The following is a 17,815-nucleotide window of genomic DNA, read 5'->3' on the forward strand; positions in this document are numbered from 1 at the left end:
CAAATGAAGAGGAAATAGGCAGTCTACCTGAAAAAGAATTCAGAATAATGATAGTAAAGATGATCAAAAATCTTGGAAATAGAATAGACAAAATGCAAGAAACATTTAACAAGGACGGAGAAGAACTAAAGAGGAACCAAGCAACGATGAAAAACACAATAAATGAAATTAAAAATACTCTAGACGGGATCAATAGCAGAATAACTGAGGCAGAAGAACGGATAAGTGACCTGGAAGATAAAATAGTGGAAATAACTACTGCAGAGCAGAATAAAGAAAAAAGAATGAAAAGAACTGAGGTCAGTCTCAGAGACCTCTGGGACAACATTAAACGCACCAACATTCGAATCATAGGGATCTCAGAAGGAGAAGAGAAAAAGAAAGGGACTGAGAAAATATTTGAAGAGATTATAGTTGAAAACTTCCCTAATATGGGAAAGGAAATAGTTAATCAAGTCCTGGAAGCACAGAGAGTCCCATACAGGATAAATCCAAGGAGAAACACGCCAAGACACATATTAATCAAACTATCGAAAATTAAATACAAAGAAAAAAAAAAGAAAGTAGGCATAGAGGGAACTTTCCTCAACATAATGAAGGCCATATATGACAAACCCACAGCCAACTTCATCCTCAATGGTGAAAAACTGAAACCATTTCCACTAAGATCAGGAACAGGAGAAGGTTGCCCACTCTCACTACAATTATTCAACATAGTTTTGGAAGTTTTAGCCACAGCAATCAGAGAAGAAAAAGAAATAAAAGGAATCCAAATCGGAAAAGAAGAAGTAAAGCTGTCACTGTTTGCAGATGACATGATACTATGCATAGAGAATCCTAAATATGCTACCAGAAAACTACTAGAGCTAATCAATGAATTTGGTAAAGTAGCAGGATACAAAATTAATGCACAGAAATCTCTTGCATTCCTATATACTAATGATGAAAAATCTGAAAGTGAAATTAAGAAAACGCTCCCGTTTACCATTGCAACAAAAAGAATAAAATATCTAGGAATAAACCTACCTAAGGAGACAAAAGACCTGTATGCAGAAAATTATAGGACACTGATGAAAGAAATTAAAGATGATACAAATAGATGGAGAGATATACCATGTTCTTGGATTGGAAGAATCAACATTGTGAAAATGACTCTACTACCCAAAGCAATCTACAGATTCAATGCAATCCCTATCAAACTACCACTGGCATTTTTCACAGAACTAGAACAAAAAATTTCACAATTTTTATGGAAACACAAAAGACCCCGAATAGCCAAAGCAATCTTGAGAAGGAAAAATGGAGCTGGAGGAATCAGGCTCCCTGACTTCAGACTATATTACAAAGCTACAGTAATCAAGACAGTTTGGTACTGGCACAAAAACAGAAATATAGATCAATGGAACAGGATAGAAAACCCAGAGATAAACCTACGCACATATGGTCACCTTATCTTTGATAAAGGAGGCAACCATATACAGTGGAGTAAAGACAGCCTCTTCAATAAGTGGTGCTGGGAAAATTGGACAGGTACATGTAAAAGTATGAAATTAGAACACTCCCTGACACCATACACAAAAATAAATTCAAAATGGATTAAAGACCTAAGTGTAAGGCCAGACACTATCAAACTCTTAGAGGAAAACATAGGCAGAACACTCTATGACATAAATCACAGCAATATTCTTTTTGACCCAGCTCCTAGAGAAATGGAAATAAAAACACAAATAAACAAATGGGACCTAATGAAACTTAAAAGCTTTTGCACAGCAAAGGAAACCATAAATAAGACGAAAAGACAACCCTCAGAATGGGAGAAAATATTTGCAAATGAAGCAACTGACAAATGATTAATCTCCAAGATTTACAAGCAGCTCATGCAGCTCAGTAACAAAAAAACAAACAACCCAATCCAAAAATGGGCAGAAGACCTAAATAGACATTTCTCCAAAGAAGATATACAGATGGCCAACAGACACATGAAAGAATGCTCAACATCATTAATCATTAGAGAAATGCAAATCAAAACTACAGTGAGGTATCATCTCACACCAGTCAGAATGGCCATCATCAAAAAATCTAGAAACAATAAATGCTGGAGAAGGTGTGGAGAAAAGGGAAGCCTCTTGCACTGTTGATGGGAATGTAAACTGATACAGCCACTATGGAGAACAGTATGGAGGTTCCTTAAAAAACTAAAAATAGAACTACCATATGACCCAGCAATCCCACTACTGGGCATATACCCTGAGAAAACCATAATTCAAAAAGAGTCATGTACCACAATGTTCATTGCAGTTCTATTTACAATAGCCAGGACATGGAAGCAACCTAAGTGTCCATCATCGGATGAATGGATAAAGAAGATGTGGCACATATATACAATGGAATATTACTCAGCCATAAAAAGAAATGAAATGGAGGTATTTGTAATGAGGTGGATGGAGTTAGAGTCTGTCATACAGAGTGAAGTAAGTCAGAAAGAGAAAAACAAATACAGTATGCTAACACATATATATGGAATCTAAGGAAAAAAAAAAAAAAGGTCATGAAGAACCTAGTGGCAAGACGGGAAAAAAGACACAGACCTACTAGAGAATGGACTTGAGGATATGGGGAGGGGGAGGGGTGAGATGTGACAGGGTGAGGGAGTGTCATGGACATATAGCACTACCAAATGTAAAATAGATAGCTAGTGGGAAGCAGCCGCATAGCACAGGGAGATCAGCTCGGTGCTTTGTGACCACCTAGAGGGGTGGGATAGGGAGGGTGGGAGGGAGGGAGATGCAAGAGGGAAGAGATATGGGAACATATGTATATGTATAACTGATTCATTTTGTTATAAAGCAGAAACTAACACACCATTGTAAAGCAATTATACTTCAATAAAGATGTTTAAAAAAAACAAAAACAAAAAAGAACAAAAAAAACCAAAAAGAAACAAAAAAAAAACCAACTTCCTCCTTTATTTAGTAATAACAACCTCAATAATAATTTTTTAATTGGAAATAAAAGATGAAAATAATGCAAAACATTTTTAACCAAGAAAATTGTTATTTTTTAATCCCTGGAATTTTCTTACCTGAGTATTACAATAAAAATAGAATAATTTTATGTTTGATGACTTTGGATTTGTGTGTTTATTTGTGTGTTGAGGGGACTTTAATTTTATATAAGTAAATATATAAATATATTTTTATCTCTAGGTGATGGTACTATACCTAGAGAATGCTACATTACAGAATGCAAAAATTTTGGAGAGCTCATGGAAACAAATGTGAGTCAAACTTTTTCTGTCTTTATGTAGAGCACTTTGGTTATATAGCAAAAATATCTAAAAACAACAATGTGTAAATATAAAGTGAGTATTATGAATTATCACATAATTAAGCAGATTATATCACACACATTGTGTCATTCAAAAGCAAAAAACAAGAATTGCTAGTATTATTTTTCCATGATTAAAGAGCAATTCAGTTTATGCATATTTAACCCCTTAATAACAGAGTCCAAGTTTCCTCATTAAATTGTTACCAAAAAAAGATTCTGAATTATTGTGGCAATATTTGGCAGAATTGAAAGGAAAAGAAGTTGTCTGTCTGTTGAAAGGAATGTGAGCAACATAAAGTTGCAGAGAGCTGATGCAATATCACATGATGTCTTCAAAGTCTTCTACATATTTTATCATAGCTGTCATAATCTGTCAAATTATCATTTTATCTTTAAATTTTCTCCAAAAAACTGTATCTTTTTTTGGCTTTGCTTACAATTTTTCCCACATAAAGCTAGCAATAAATTAGTGATTTTTATGTAATCAATGTATAATGTAATATTCATGCCTGCGAATATATATAGTTATCTTGAAAACTGTACAATTTAAAGATTTCTCATATTATATAGTTATTTTAGTAACTTTTCTAACTCTACAAAATAATCTCTAAAGTGCAGTTTCACAGAACCTATGTCCCAGATACAGTTATTTATGCCAAAAAATATTTTACTAACTCCATGTCTGTCTCTACAAGTATTTTGCTCTATACTCTCTTATGAAACTGAAATAAAACATAGCATTCACACAGACATATAAAAACTATGTGCAATTTAAACAATAGTAATACCTAGGATCCCCGCTGCTTATGACTCAGACCTGTGTAGACTGAGAAAACAATGCACAATGTCAAAGTTGTGAGTTAAGTTTTATTTGGGGTGAAGTGAGGACTGTAGCCCAGGCGACAGCCTCTCAGATGGCTCTGAGGACACACTCCAAAGAGGTAAGGGAAGAGGTGAGTGTACATGTGATTTTGGTGAAGGGGACACATGCAGTGAAGCATACGTTTTGGCAGAGGGTTGCTGCTAGTCACAAGGAGGTTGCCGCTAGTCATGAGGAGCAGATGTCGCCATTAATGATTTTAGTGCTCTTCTAGATACAAGAAGATGCAAGAAATTGGGCTCATAAAATCTTCTCCTGAAAATATCTAACTGTCTGAAGCCCTGTTCTGCCAGTTTTTCCCAGAGCACAGAATGCCTCACTCCTGATCTCCACCCTGAACTCCTTTCAGGGTGCGTTGAAGGTCAGCAGCTGCAGTGGCTAGTGACTTCATTCTTATAGAACCAGATGGCAAGAGACAATTTTTAGTTGTCTCCTGTGAAGCAGAACTTTACCATATCTCAGAAGACCCTCAGGAACCCTGCCTATCATGATAGTCTCCTTCCTCCCTCAAATACAAGTAGTATTTGCCATCTCTAGATGTATTCTTCCCCAAATACATTCTTTTTAACTCTTCTTGAAGTTTACATAAACAAAATCTACTTTACATTTTCTTCTGACTCATACTTCTTTTGCTTTGAGACAGATGGTTGTAATCCTTTGTTTTTTAACAGCTGTAGACTACTCTCTTGTCGATATACCACAACCCACAACTTATTTTTCCCTTCTAATACCGATTTTTTTTTTTATTATTTCCAGTTGTTGCTATTTTCAACAAGAGTTATATAAATCCTCTTGTACATGTCTTCTGATTCCCATGTGTAACTAGAGGTTTTAGGGGAAGCACATGTTTAATTTTTCTAGAAAAATCACAAACTATTTTGTAAAATGAATATATCAGTTTACACTTAGACCCCAGAAGTGGAAAGTGTACTCCTGTTTTCACCCTTACCATCATTTAGAACTACATGGCTTAAAAAAAAAAATAGTTTGCCTGTCTCTTGCTTGTAAAATAGTGTTACATTGTGGCTTAACTTTGCATTTGCATTTCCCTTTTCAAATATTTATTGGTAATTTGCACATCTTATTTTGGTAAATTTCTGTGTGTTTTATTGGTCCATGTTCTATTGAGCTATAATCTTTCTTAATTCATATCTTTTTTATTTTTATATATTATAGATGTTAATACTTTGTTGGTTATTTGTATTATAAATAACTTTTCACTGCCTGTGATTTTTTTTTTTTGATGAACAGAATTTGCTAATTTAATATTGTCAAAATTATTAGTAATTTTCTAGTGTTTAAGTACCTGACAATCAGTTTTTTTGATTGTCATGTAAGTGCCTGACATTAAACTTTTGATTACCAAGACATCCACTTCAAAGAGATCAATCTCCAATAAACAGATTTCCAGCTACACAAGCAGATAAAGAGCTAGGCTGCCCGGCCTATGAAGTTCGCTTTTTTAAGAAAGTTCTACTTGACTTAGATAACTGACCATTTTTATTTATTTATTGAGGTAACATTGATTTATAACATCATATAAGTTTCACGTGTACAACATTATCTTTTGACTTCTACATACACTACAGCATGCCCATCACCAAAAGTTTAGTTTCCATCTGTCACCACGCAGTTAATTCCCTTTACTCATTTCTCCCTTCCCTCCCTGTCCCCCTCTGGTAACCACTACTCTGTTGTCTGTACCTATGTGGTTTTGTTGTCATTATTGTTGTTTGATTTGGTTTATTATTTGTTTATTTATTTTTATATTCCACATATGAGTGAAAATTTACAGGATTTGTCTTTCTCCATCCTACTCACTCATTTCACTTAACATGATACACTCGAGATCCGTTCATATTGTCACAAATGGCAAGATTTCCTTTTTTATGGCTGAGTAGTAGTCCATTTATATGTGTGTGTGTGTGTGTGTGTATATACCACATCTTTTTTATCCATTCATCTGTTAATGGGCACTTAGATTGTTTCTATATCTTGGCTATTGTCAGTAGTGCTGCACTGAACATAGGAGTGCATATAGTTTTTCAGATCAGTGTTTTCATATTCCAGAGGTAGAATACCTGGATCATATGGTAGTTCTAGTCTTAATTTTTGTTTGTTTGTTTTAATTTATTTATTTATTTTTGGCTGTGTTGGGTCTTCGTTGCTGCGCGCAGGCTTTCTCTAGTTGCGTGAGCAGGGGCTACTCTTTGTTGCGGTGCGTGGGCTTCTCATTGCAGTGGCTTCTCTCGTGGTGGAGCACGGGCTCTAGGCACATGGGCTTCAGTAGATGTGGCACTCGGGCTTAGTTGCTCTGCAGCATGTGGGATCTTCCCGGACCAGGGCTCGAACCTGTGTCCCCTGCATTGGCACGCGGATTCTTAACCACTGCACCGTCAGAGAAGCCCCTAGTTTTAATTTTTTGAGGAATTTCCATACAGTTTTCTATAGATAGCTGATCATTTGACTGCCCCCTTGCTTTTCCCTTCTTGCTTTAATTCAAACTCTCATGTTTTAAATTCACCAGTAAATACTGAACTCAGGAAACCCTAAGCACCCCACACTTGACCCCAATAAAGGTAGCACTCCAGGCCCACACTCCCTCTCTTACCCAAGACTTCGCCGTGTGTGCCTGGGTGTGTCATGTACCCTTCAGGACTTGTGAGTAATAATCTTTGTTTTTTCAAAATTCCATGATGGTTGTTACTGAGGTGTGTCTTGCAATCATAATAAGAACCAGAAGAGGCACTCCAGCCACACCATTGGTTCTGGTCAGGGAAATGTCTGTGAGAGCTGCCGAAAATAATATGAGTCTAGGTAAGTGCCCCAGGCATTTCTAGTTAATAGCATCATTATCAATATGCTGAAGCTGACACAAAACAATTTTCCATTATGGTTTTCACTTTTGGATCCTTATTTACAAGATCATTTCACATACCAAGATCATAAAGTAATTGTCCTGTTTTGTAAAATTATATACATCTTTTTTATGTTTAGTCATTTATTATTTATGGAATGTATTTTTTTGAATGATGAGAGGTAGGATCCTATTTTTACATTGTTTTTCCATATGGCTAGTCATTGTTGCATCACTTATTTAAAAGTTCATGTTTCCTGATTGATCTGCAACACCATCTGTTCACAAATTGGGTCCATATGTATGTGGTTTTCTTCTGGGCTTGATATTCTGCTTAATTGTTCTATTCGTATCATAAACATCCTTTCTTTTTTATACTATATGGATTTGTACTAAGTTATGATATATGATAGAGCTAGTTCCCTAATTTTGTTTTTATGCTTAACATGATGCTGAATCATTCTGGAACATTTGTTCTTCAATATAAATTTTAGAATACATCAAGCTCCACCTAGAAAATGAGTTAGAAACTTGGAAATTTTATTGGAATTTCATTCAATTTATAGATTTTTTTCTTAGAAGTGTATATCTTTTATGATATTAAAAATTCAAATTTATTAGTATGTTATCCCCATGTTTTTAGGCTTTCCATTAATTATTTCAGTAATTTGTTATATTTTCACCAATATTCTCTTGTTCACCTTTTGTTATATTTCTTTATATTTGCCATGCAATTAAAAATATTGTTTTTAATTTATCTTTTATCTCTTTTGATTGCTAGATTATAGTAGTATATGTTATTAAATTCTCATTAATTCTAATTATTAGATTATATTTAATTCTTTATGTTGACAATCATCTCATTTGTAATTAGGATAGTTTTCTTTCTTTTATCAGAATCCAGTAGATAAAGACCACCATGAACATACCTGTATTTGAACAAAGTTTTGTTCATTGGTATATGTTGCATCAAGGGAAACTGTACACCATGGGGAACCATCTAGGTATTAGGAGGGGATAGTTATAGGATCTGGGTTGTGTTAGGAGGTTTTTGGAAGGTTTCATGGCAGTGTAGTTTTAGTCTATATTATTAACTGTCAGAACATGTGTGTAATTCTAGGATTGAGTATCCTAATATGCAATTTTTATTCAGTTACTGGAAGAATACAACATGGCTAAAGCTAAAATTGGTTTTAAAAAATGGAAAGCATTTGTCACTCCTTTGGAAGAGGGAGATATTTGGTCATTTTTATATTGTGTATAGTACTTTTATGTTTTCTGTGCATAGACATTATTATAATGGATTATATTTTTTCTCATTCTGTCATGGACAAAGAGTGACTCTGTATGATGTTAGTGTTCCATGAAATAGTTTAGGTTCAGTAGGGAACACCTTAGTATTGCTTCCCCCACCCCCATATTTCTAATCTTTCTACCTTTCATATATTTTTTATAGCTTCCTAACCAGTACAATGCTTAATAGAAATGATAGTGGGAACACTGGTTTTATTAACGATCTTAAAGGTAATAACACTTTCAACATTTTATTACCAAGTACTTTGCTGAGGCGGTTTGATAGAAATATTTTATCATGGTAAAAATAAATTTCCTATTTTTAGGATTTTTTTTTTCTGCATCAATTCATACAACCATAGTTATTATTTTTGTTTCCTATCTAAGAAACTTTTTTCTAGGTTTTCTTCTAGATGTGTTACAGTTTTATAGTTTATGTTATGTCTATTATCCATTTGGGGTTGAGTTTTATATATAATGAGATAATTTTCTATATATTGATGCCCAGTTATTCCAGTTCCATTCTCATTTATTGAGTCTATTTTTCTTTATTAAATTACTTTTGCAATATATATATAAAATCAATTATGTGGGGAGATCTACTTCTGTATTCCCACTCTCATACATTGATGTATGTGTCCACTCTTTTGCCCACATAACACTGCCTTGATTATAAATATGATTTATAATATATCTTGAAAGTGAGTAGTTTGCATCTTCTGTTTTGCAATTGAATTACATTTTGTATAGTAGTACATAGTGCAAAATACCAAATTTTAGAATATGTGTGTATTTATGAGAAGACATTGTAAGTCAATTGAGAATATCAACATGATTTAATGACACCAAGGAATTTGTGAGAATACTCCATCAATAACACAGGGAAATAGTTGCTTAAGATGCCTCTAGTAATTTTATCAGTATATCCATAGCATCCAAACTTTGGCCAACTTACATTTACATCCTGGTAAAATTCAGAGCTTTTGAAGGAGTTTTGGCATAACACCATAAACAAGGACAAAAGCGAGATGAATCTCAAGATTTTGTTGTGTTAGAAAATAAAAATGTTTTCAAATATGCTTGAAGTTGTGTTGAAAATAAAAACAAGTGTCCAACTTGTAGAGGACATTCACTGAAGAACTAGTCACTAATTAAGTACATATACATGTTACATATGCATACAATGCACACTCCTCACACATACTTTTCTCAATGTAAATATAGATATAACTACAATTATGTGATAATTAAGCTATCACAGAATGTAAAATTTGGGGTAAGGGCACAGGCATATCACATTGAAATTCATAAGAAGTATTATTTTATAAATTATTAATGGACTAAATCTGTCATAATAAAATAATTAAAATAATATGAAGCTGTAGTAAAAATATTGATTTTCAAAGTATATGTAAACAGACTGTATATAAATGAATCTTTGCTCAGTGAAATTTCCTTTCTAGGTCTAACATCCTTTTCACCAATTATGAAAAGTATATAGAATGAGGAAGCATAAATAGAGCAGACTGTGAAACTCATAAAATATTTGGGAATATTTTATGGGAAAGATATTTATGCTGACCACATAGAATTTAAAACATTGTCATTATAAGAATAGGTTTTTCACAATTCTATATCCAAATTCTGTTCACAGAATTTTCTCAACAGTGTCTTTTCATATGCCTTTTATACTCACAGTTTTCTTTAAAAATCATTATTCCTCCTGTGTCTCATTGTAATTTTGTCCTCTGTAAATTAATCCAGTGACCATTAGGGATGCTTCCTGTGGGAGTGTTCTGGAGTATCTGATGTACAACAAGAGGGAAGAATCTCAGGTGTTATTACAGTGCAAAATCTCAAATTACTGATAGTTGTAACCTACTGCAACATCTGGAACTGTTTTTTTAAAAAATAGTCCAAAAGGTCACTATTTTTAGATTTTAACATTAGTATGGAGAAAAGTTAGGTCACAGATGGCATACTTCTTTCTATATATCACCAGAGAGCTTTAATATTTTATATTACAATAGAATGGTTTAGACATATGAGCTTTTTAAAATATAAAATTTGATATGTAATCCCTTGGACATGTTCTCAGAGGCCATAACATGGAGGTCAGGTATTATTAACCTTGAAAAATAAGGACAATATAAAATGTTGAAGAAAATAAGAAATAAGAGACAATTATCTTCAAGATACATGGTAACCTTGTTTTTTATTTTTCCTAAAAAAAAAAAAGTTTGCTTTCCAATTATGTTAAATTTAATGAATTTAAATATACTGTCTATATAATTAAATATTAATAATAGTTAATGTATAGATAAGTATATACATATCTTTGTTTTCAACAATATTGCCACCTTTCTGAGCCTTTTTATTTCATATGTTTATTAATTAAAGGTACAAGCTTAAATATATAGACAAGAAAATGAAAGAGGCTAGAAATCTGTGATCTGGGTTAATTAATAAAACATTATATAAGAAAAATAAGAAATAATATAGAACTGATAAAGGAAATGTAAAAAATAAACATAAATTAGTGAAACAGGAATATACTTTTCTATATATAAAATCAACAAAGCTATTAGTTACTTCTTTGAAGAGATTAATAATACCATAAATCTCTAGATATATTCCTATAAAGTGAAACAAATAATAAAATAATGTTTATAATTAAGAACAATAAAAGAAAGCCAACACATAGTCTATAAATAATAAAAAGTTATTAAAATAATATTATGAACATGTCTTTGGCAATAAATTTAAAATGGAAAAGTTCTCCAAAATGCAATGTACTGAAACTAAAAGAAAAGAAAATTGAATATCTGCATATTCCCTGTCTATTAAGGCAATTAAATACATTATTAAAAATGTATCCATAAACAAAATCCCTGATGAGATTAATTCACCGCTGAACTATTCCCAACATTTAAGAAAGAAGTAAAACCAGTCTTACCTAAAACTTCCCAGGTAATAAAAATATTGATGGAATAATTTCAAGCTAGTTTATGACTCCAGCATATCTTGAAACTAAAATCTGACAAAAATATTACAAGAAAGAAAAATTAAAGATCTATAGCTTTTGTGGACAAAGATAGAAAAATCCTAACCAAATAAATAGTATATAAAGGACAATCTGTAAAACTGATATGTGATATAGGATAATCCATCATGCCAATGGAACATATTCCTCAAATTCATGGATGAGTTAACAATTAAAAACAAAGGAAAAAAAGCCATACAATCATCTCAATAGATTTAGAAATCACATTTGCTGAAATAAATTGATGTTGAATTTCAGCAAATGTGATTTCTGTTTAGGATCTTTTATCTTTGTGCATGAAAGTTGTAGAAGGCGAGAATGTGGGAGAGTAAGCTAATTCTTTCAAAGGGTCAGTAGACCTATAAAATTGATAAACCACTAGCCAGGCCGAACAAGAAAAAAAAGAAAAGAAAAGAAAAGACACAAATTACCACTATTAGAAATGAAAAAGTAGTCACCACTTTGATTCCATAGACATTAAAAGAATAATAAGGGAATACTACAACCAAATCTATGCCTATAAATTTAATAACTTAGATTAAATGAATAAATTCCTTGAAAGACACAAATTACAAAAAAGTAGGATGACTATAGGCCTATATTTATTAAGGAAATTGAATTCACCTTAATATTCTCCCCCTCGCCCCCTCCCCTCAGAATTCTCAGGTCCAGACTTTTCACTGGTGAATTTCACTAAGCACTTACGCAGATGTAGAACCAATTCAATACAAGCTTCACCAGAAAATAGAAAGGAGAGAAAACTTCTCATTTTATGAGGACAGCATTATCCTGATACCAAATTCAGACAAAGAGACCAATATTCATCATGAGCACAGGCCCACAATTCTCAAAAAGATAATTGGTCCATCAATTATAGCAATATATAATAGAAACTTACATTTAAGTAGGACTCATAAAAGAAATGCAAGGCTGGTTCAACGTTCAAACATAAATCAGTGGTGGCAAGCACACCTAATGGCCAGGTCTTGGTTTTTCATATCATTCTCCAACAAAAGGAACCAGGGCTCCTTGAATAAATGGCTTATTCTAGGGCTATGGTATGGAATATACAAGATGAGTCTGGAGCATCTTGCTCAATGCCAGAAAGTAAAGCAATGTCCGAACCTCACCAAAAACATACACATATACAAACACACACAAGGCAGGCCAAGGCACGAGTGTTCACCATCATTACCTATGTTCAACATTGTATTTGAAGTTTTAGCAGTTTACTAAGGCAAGAAAAAGAAAATGAATGCAAGCAAATTGGAAAGGAAGAAACAAAATTGCCCATATTCACAGATGACAATATTATCTACCTGGAAAATCATAAACAACCTACAAATAAAAGTTTCTGAAATTAATAAATGAGTTTAGCAAGGTCATAGGATACAACTTAAAAATACATTGAAAAATTTTATTTCTATATCTTAGCACTGAAAACTAGAAATCACAATTTGAAAAACTATGATCTACAATAGGCCAAAAAATTGAGATGCTGAGCTATAAATCTTACAAAGCATGTGAGAAACTGCGGGCTGAAAATAAGGAATCAAAGATGCAAATAAATAGAGAAATATGCTATATACGTAGGTTGGAAGACTCAACATACTGAAGAAGTCATTTCTTTCCCAAATTGACCTGTAAATTTAATGCAACCGCAATCAAAATCACCTAAGGATTTCTTTTTTAGGTTATTGGCAAGCCAATTCTAAAATTTATATGGAAAGGTATAGGAACTAAAATTACTAAAACATTTTTGAGAAAGAAAAACATAGTTGAATTACTCACACTAACCAACACCAAATAAACTATAATGCTACTTGCTATAACAAACAGAAAGTTGTGTTACTGGTAAAAGTATAGTCAAAAAGATCAATGGGAGAGAGTAAGTACTAGTAATAAACCCACACAAATACGGTCAGTTGTTTTTTTTACAAAAGTACAAAGGTGTAAGTAACAATAGAGAGGAGGTAGTATTTTCAACAAGTGGTGTTGATTCCATCTATATAAAATTCTAGAAAATGTAAACTATGGTGCCAGTAGACAAATCAATGGTTGTCTTGTAATTAGGAGATAAGGAAAGTTGCATCTTTGAGGAGCTGTGGAAATGTTTGATATTTTGATTTTGGTAATGGCTTCCTGGGGCATGTATGCAGTTTATTGCATGTCAATTATAGTTCAATTAATCTATATGAATTCTAAAAATCACATTGGCAGAAAAACACATTTCATATTATTATTTTAGCTTATAGCATCCAGTAATCATCAATTATTTAAAAAGATGTTTTACATACAGAAGAGATAATAAAAAAAAAAAGAAACTGTTACTAAACTAATACTATCAGGCAGTGTGTGAGTGCTTATCCTGCTTAATTTTTACTACTGCCCTTTGAGGTAGTACTTCATTTTAGAAATCAAATCAGAAGTTCAGAGAAGTTAGGTAAATACTGAAAATTACAAAACTATGTCAGAGGAAATTTTATGAAAATTATGAAAATTACCGAACTGAACTTTTCTAATAAAATATGTATCTCCCTAAGAATGTAGTTTGTATGTTTGGGTATGATATCATCATATTTGCAATTTGAAAACATCACTGGAGAACAGGTGGAAAAGGAGTGGTGGGAACAATTAGTTGCAGGAAGACCAAGATAGGAGAGCTAGTTTAGTGTGCTATGCAGCAGACAAATGCAGTACAAATGCAGTCTAGGATAATGGGAATGAAGTGAACTGGACATATAAGAAAATTTATATATATATATGTGTGTGTGTGTGTGTGTGTGTGTATATCCTAGTGATTAATTTAATAACAAAATTAATTATCTTTGCTTAACTTATTTGGGTATATTTGAATATGTTAAAGTTAGAGGCTCTAAATACTGCTTAATCTCAACTCTATCGTTAAAATTAATTTAACTTATATTTATTAAGATTCTACATTGTTTCCACTACTTGGCTAAATATGAAGAAAGCCATGTTGTTGAATATATAATTCTAACATATACCAAATCCAAGTACATTAATATTGTTTTGAATTTCAGTTATCAGTTTAGTATTAACACCATCTGCTTTCAGGGACTGCAATTCCCAAACTTCTTTCAGGTGTGATTCCTGGATAGTCTGTTAACGTGAAGCCATATGAATGGTATTTGTGAGGTGGAAGAAGAGGAGAGACCATTATTCCCCAGAGGTAGTTACTGGCCTAGGGGTTTTCAGAGCAGCTCCAGTCAAGCCCCCGTGAAGCACTAGCTTTGCTGTAGCTGCTGGGAGACTGGCAAGGGCTCTAGACTTTATCAGACTACGTAAAGACTACTTCAGGTGCATTCTTAGGCTTTTATTGTGCTCCTCCACACCTCTATATACTTATATAAAACTTCCCATAAGTGTTTACTGGACTTTTGAAAAACATTTATATCTCCTTTTATTAAACTCACAATTTTTAAACATAGATAATTTACTTTTGGATCTACAGCCCCTGCACTGCAGAGCCTCTGCCTAGAACCACCAAGTGCTCAGTCTGTGTCTATTAAATGAGTAGTGAAATGTTTATAGTATCAAGTGAATTTATTTTTACCCAGGGATAAACTATTATGCTATATATTTTGAAAATAATAAAAAGAGTGTTATGACAGTGTCCATATGGACTGGGGAAGTATAGAGATACATTTTATATAAAATTTTATATTATCCTGCCCTCTACTAGTAAAAGAATCTCTGAAACCAATATTGGAAAATTAATGGTGTGGAGCCACAGTTTTATTATTTTTAACAGCCTAAAGTTTGAGTAACCCATAATAGTTTTTGATAACTTAAAAAAGCAGGAAACTTATCTCATTCACTTAAAAGAAAAATGTGAAATGGATTCCCTGAAGAAAAAATTACCCAGGGGATATTCAGAATTTTGCAGTATAAAAGACTTGCCCATTTTCCTTTTATTAGTTTTGTAGACATAAATGCAAAATTAACAAACCATGAAATTCAACACCACACCAAACAGTAACAGACAGATGCCTGACTTTGCAGTTGCTAGAGCAAAAACCAACGAATATATTTCAAGAATTGGAAGAGAGATCATTTTGCTTCTTTTGAAAATTCAGACATTTGCATGCTTTATACATACCCATTTAGAAAAGATTCATTTTAAATGTACACTCTAGATCACTGGTGCAATATAGGAAACATTTCAAAACTCATTAGAGCATTGCCATCCTTTGTCAACTTGCAAATATAACTTGTAGATAATAGTGATAATCACAAATAGTTCACATGGAGTAAAAATTAAATACCATGTCTTTGTGTGCGTTATTGCAGATCTACTCACAAGGGCTATAACTCTTTCAGATAAGATATTAAAATTACAAGCAAAATTTTATCTCTAATTAAAGTAATATTTTAATGGTTAATGGATTTTTTTCCTTCATACATTCACAGGATTACCAATATTAATTTTGTGGAGAATTATATTGTTGTATGGGTTTAAAATTCTTTTGGAATGCTTAAATTTTGTGTAAAATAACTTAGAAATTATTGAGATGAAATTTAGTCTATTTATAGATAAACTACTAAAGTAAAAATAAAATCATACTCTTTGATAGAGGTATTCAATTCTTAAGGTCTTATCTTAAGGACAGAATCAGAAATGTACAAGAAGACTTATATACCAATATGGTCAGTTACATACTGGTGATATTTCTCATAGTGAAAAACTGAAGAGAAGCTAAATATCCAGTGATACCAGAATGATTCAATACAATGTATCCATGTAAGGAACCATGCAACCATAAGTATCTATGTTTTCGAAGGGACTATTAAATTGCATGGAGAAATTGCTTGTAGTATACTGAGGAATAAAATGACAACAACAAAAATTTTTTTAAAAAGGTTATAAAATATCAGCTCCCACTCAAGTGCAAAATACAAATACATAAACACACATATGAAATTTGTGTCTGGTATATAAGTAAAGCAAAATGTTAGTAATAGTTATTTCTGAGATGAAAACATAAGTAGGTCTTTTATCTCCCTCTTTGCATATTTCTAGTTCTTAAAATTTTCTATCATAAACATCAGCAAAAACACAATACTTCCTCCTGTTTTAATGGTAGAACATAGTTCAACCTCTCAATGACTTGTAAAGTATTTAATATTATGTGAATTCAGTTTATGTGAATTGTGTAATTGACATTATGAGAACAATAGATCTATAAAGTCTTGACTTAGAAATTAACAGATCACACAATTTTTTATATAATGATCAGGCATAAAGTTTCAGAATACTGAAATAGTCTCGATCAAATTCAATACAATCATGCAAATATCAATTTCCTGATAATATGCTAGAGGTAGGAATTCAGCAGTTATTACAAATAAAGAAAAAAGAAAAATAGGTACATTCCTTACCATCATAGGTAATGAACTATGGTAAGGATTTTTTAAATTGGTTATTAAAAATATTTTCAAGTGCTCAAAGTATTATCAAATAGTTCAAGTACAGGAGAACTCATAACAAGTATACCTACCCATATATGAAAAGAAAGATCTAATTTGTGAAGGCTTCTCAGAGAAAAAATGTTTGAGCTGAGACATGAAGGATAAACAGAATAGATAATAAAAGAACATTTTGAACAGACGATAGCTTTAGCTAAGAGGCAAAACTGGAATAATGAGCATTTAAAGAACTGTAAAGTCCCAGCATTAGAATGGAGATGACATTGACAGAGTAACCTGAGGTGCTCCTGGAAAGCTAGGTGGGCCCTGTTCAGGCAGGGTCTTCTGCCATCTGAGGCAAGTGGTCTTTTACTGTGGAGATAATGGGAAGCAAGTGTCTTAGTAAAGAAACGGCATTATCACATTTTTAAATGGTTATTCTCTGCTCTGGAGAGAGTAGACTGTAGGAGGAGGCTCAGCAAATGGATGTTAGAAGATTACCAATAAATTGAGAATGATGGTAACCCGGACAATAGTTGTGGCAATAAAGATGGACTGTAGTAGACAGCTTTGTGAGATCTGGGGCTGAAGTAGTAGGAAAAATCATGCATGACTCACAAGTTTCAAGCTTGAGCAGCTGGGTAAATGATGATGACATTTATTTAAACTGAACTTTGGATGTGGGGAAGATTTAGAAGAAGATACTAAAACCAGTTTGATGTTCAATTTCAAGTAGCTTTGTGATATGTAAGTGGAGATTTTGAGTAGGTGGTTTGATATTTACAGATGGAGCTCAGAAAACAGTGTAGACTTGGAATTTTGTATTACTGGAGGTGGTCAGACAAATTTCTCACTATGGGTCTGGACATCTTTTATCACTTGCCGTTCAAATAATGATTTTTCTTTTTGTCCTTGGGGGAAAATATATGATTAATAAACTATGTGTATTAAGTAAAATACACAAATATCTGTGTTTCTTTCA

The sequence above is a fragment of the Eschrichtius robustus genome, chromosome 9, assembly GCF_028021215.1.
Source record: "Eschrichtius robustus isolate mEscRob2 chromosome 9, mEscRob2.pri, whole genome shotgun sequence".
NCBI lineage: Eukaryota > Metazoa > Chordata > Mammalia > Artiodactyla > Eschrichtiidae > Eschrichtius > Eschrichtius robustus.